The sequence below is a fragment of the Elephantulus edwardii genome, unplaced genomic scaffold (genome assembly GCF_000299155.1).
Source record: "Elephantulus edwardii isolate Elephantulus edwardi_28Jun2011 unplaced genomic scaffold, EleEdw1.0 scaffold00241, whole genome shotgun sequence".
In the NCBI taxonomy this organism is placed as follows: Eukaryota; Metazoa; Chordata; class Mammalia; order Macroscelidea; family Macroscelididae; genus Elephantulus; species Elephantulus edwardii.
Window position 1 is genome coordinate 318,669 of NW_006399991.1, and position 4,049 is coordinate 322,717.

General features: G+C 41.3%; 1 pseudogene; it reads right to left on the reverse strand.

Annotated features, from left to right (window-relative positions):
* Window positions 1-227: 227 nt before the first annotated feature.
* LOC102843497 overlaps window positions 228-4,049 on the reverse strand; it is a 16,231-nt pseudogene continuing 12,409 nt past the window's right edge.

Sequence of the window (4,049 nt, forward strand, 5' to 3'; positions counted from 1 at the left end):
ACAATAACAACAACAACAACAATATATGTTATATACTACATATATTTAAATTACATATGGACTGTTTTTGGTACAGCTACCACTTGTCTATCATACACACCTGTATTTTACAATAAATTAGCAAAGCAATTTATATTAAAGCAATATATACACTGAAGGAAAACATATTTTAGCTTTGGGCAACTGAGGTAGATGTAACTTTTTTCTAGCCCTTGAAAATAAAGATTCTAGCAAATATTTATTTCATTGTTGTTCCCATTCAGACCAACAAACGGAGGCACCTTGAAACCAATTGACAGAGCAACTTGAGGCAGATTTAAGTTGTTAACAGTAAAGATTTGTTTCAGAGAATGAGAATTATGTGCTAGAATGTATGGCTTACATGCTTCCTGATCTGACTTACGAAGAAAGTTGTTTTTATCAATCAGTTTTTCAAGCTGAGACTGAATATCAGAACTTTTGGACCAAAAAAATTCAAATCACTTAGTGGAACCTTAGATTGCATCAAGTAGCAATGGAAATCTAATATCTCTGGGCTCAAAATGAGCAAAGCATGCCCTCTTCTACTCAGTCTTCTAGCTGTTCTCCCACACGATGAATATACTCCTTAGGGTCATCTGGAGGGTCATACTGGACAATTGAGTAAACTTCAGGAATATCAAGCCCTCAAATTGCCACATCTGTACACAACAGTATCCCCAAATCTGCATTGCAGCATTGAAAAAAACATGGAGTTGTTAGCTTATTTTTTTTCTACATTCCATGAATGGCATGAACAGGCGAATCAATGTAGCTCAGCAACTCATAGTGGTACTTAACAGACTTGCAAGGTCAAAAGAACACCATTAGTTTCTTTTATTATTATTATTATTAAATATCTGCATATTAGATATTGGCAAGATGAGATGGACTGGCATGGGACATTTCGAATCAGATGTTCATATGGAGATGAAAAGGTGAGGAAAAATGGCGTTCCTTTCATAGTTAAAAAAGTCATTTCTAGATGCATCTTGAAATATAATACTGTGGTGTTGTTGTTGTTATGTGCCATCGAGTTGCTTGCCACTCTTAGCGACCCTATGTACAAGAGCTCTAAATGCCTTCTATCCTGTGACAACCTAGCCATCTCAAACGCACTAATTCCTACCACTCCAGTCACAGAATTGATCCATCTCATCGAAGGGCTTCTCTCCTTCGCCACCCCTCCACTCTGCCAAACATGATGTCCCTCTCCAAGGACCAGTCCCTCCTTGCAACATGCCCAAAGTGTGTCAGATGAAGCTTCAGAATCTTTGACTCCAAGTAGCATTCCGGCTTCACCTTCTCTAGGACAAACCTGTTTGTTCTCCTAGCAGTCCATGGTTTATTCAATACTCTTCTCCGGCACCACAGCTCAAAGGCATCAATTCTCTGAGTAACACAATATTATACTTAAGGATAATATCGAGATGCCTACAAGGAAGTCCAGTGAATACCACTATCATTGAAATATATGCACCAATAACCAGAGGCAAAGAAGAGGAAATAGATGATTTCTACCAACTTTCACAGTCATAGATCAATCGAACATGCAATCAAGATGCATTAATAATAATGGATGGCTGGAATGCAAAAGTTGGGAACAGAGAAGAAGGAAAGCATGGACTTGGTGACAGAAAATATCTGGAGATAGGATGATAGACTTTTGCACAATCAACAAATTATTCATTGCAAATACATTTTACAAGAAACATAAATGCAGGTTATACATGTGGATTTCACCTGATGGTATGGCATAGGAATCAGATAGATTATATCTGTGGAAAGAACCACTAGAAAAGCTCAATATCATCTGTGAAAACTAGGCCCAGTGCTGATTGTGGAACATATCACCAACTACTCATAAGCAAGTTTAAGCTGAAGCTAAGAGAAGTAAAATCAAGCCCACGGGAACCAAAATATGAACTTGAGTCTATCCCACCTGAATTTCAGATTCAACTCAGGAACAGGTTTGAGGCCTTGAACGCTAATGAGCGAAGACCAGATGAGTTATGGGGAGCTTTCAAGACTATCATCCAGGAAGAGTGCAAAAGGTCGTTACAAAGACTGAGAAGGAAGAAAAGACCGAAATGGCTGTCAGAAGAGACTCTGAATATTGCACTAGAGCACTGAGAAGCCAAAACAGAAGGAAGAAATCAAGACATTAAGGAGTTGAACAGGAGATTTCAAAAGGCCGCATGACAAGACAAAGTAAAGTATTATAATGAAATGTGCAAAGAGCTGGAGTCAGAAAATCAAAGGGGCCAAACTCGCTCGGCATTTCTTAAGCTCAAGGGACTGTAGAGGAAATTCGAACATCGAGTAGCAATTCTTAAGGATGCTTTGGGCAGAATATAAAATGATCCAGGAAGTATTAAAGGAATATGAAAAAAACATACTGAGTCATTATACCAAAAGTAATTGGCAGACACAGAAGAATTTAATGAAAACAACATATGAGCAAAAGTCTATGTGGATGAAGGAAGAAGTCCAGACTGCTTTGAAAGAATTGGCTAAAAATAAGGTCCCAGGAATTGATGGTATACCAATTGACATATTTCAACTAACAGATGCTGCCCTATAGATGTGCTCACCAAGTTGTGCCAAGAAATCTGGAGAACAACCGCTTGCCAACACTTGGCCAACTGACTGGAAAAGATCTATATTTGTTCCCATTACAAAGAAAGGGAATCCCACAGAGTGTGGAAACTATTGAACAAGATCATTAATATCACATGCAAGCAAGATTCTGCTGAAGATGATCCAAAAATGACTAGAACGATATATCAGCAGAGAAATACCAGAGGTGATGCTGCCCCGCTGCTTCTTTGGCGGCAGCGGCGGTGGCGGTGGCTGGTGTGGGCGGGCCGAGCTAGCCAGAGCGGGCGCCGCGGGGGGTGTGTGTGGCACGGAGAATGATCAAGTATCTGGGGCCAAAGAACAAGATGCTCTGGTCAACAGTTAGTGACCGGAGGCTGAGAACTTAGTTCTTTCCTTCCTCAAACTGACTTTGCAGCTACTAAGACGGTTGTTGTTGTTTAATGCCGTCGAGTCGTAGGACTCATAGCGACCCTATGAACGAACAGCCTGAACACTGTTCGTACATAGAGTTTCCAGAGGCAAGCCATTTTGGAAGTGGATGCCGCTCCTGCTTCCAGGCTTGATATAGTCGGGAAGCTCCAGCCAACACTGTCCACCATGGGTGCCCATTACCACGATTGGCACATCACTGTACTAAGAGGGTATAAGGTGTTATAATTCTGGGGTTCTTGAAGCCACAAGATAAACATGATCCATCTTCTTGGAACTTCAGTTATGCTCATTGCGGGGGCGGTGAGTTAAGTAATTTAACTGGAAGGGGAGATGGAAGGTGAGGTAGTTGAAGCCATTGTGGAGGAGTCTGAAACTTTCACTAAAGGAAAGGAGAGAAAGACTTAACAGAGACTTTGGGAAGGGGGCCAGGAGGAGGATGCTTGCCACCTACCCCAGAACCAGACAGAAGGGGGTGAGGTGGTCCAGGATGTCAACAGTGGTGTACAGACGGTAATGATGGAACAGCTGGACCCTACCCTTCTTCAGATGAAGACACCTTGCCTTTGCCCGAAGGATTCCAAGTGGTGAAAGTGGGGGCCAATGGAGAGGTGGAGACATTGGAGCAAGGGGAACTTCCACCTCAGGAAGATCCTAGATGGCAAAAAGACCCTGACTATCAGCCACCAGCCAAAAAAAACAAAGAAAATTTAAAAAAGAGCAAACTACGTTACACAGAGGAGGGCAAAGATGTGGATGTGTCTGTCTGTCTATGATTTTGAGGAAGAGCAGCAGGAAGGTTTGCTTCCAGAAGTCAACGCAGAGAAAGTGGTTGGTAACATGAAGCCTCCCAAGCCGACGAAAATTAAAAAGAAAAGAAAAGAAAATTAAAAAGAAAGCAGACATTCCATATCCCTTGCTCATGGATAGGAAGACTCAATGTTGTGAAAATGGCAATACTACCAAAAGCAATTTACACATTTAATGCAATCCCAATACAA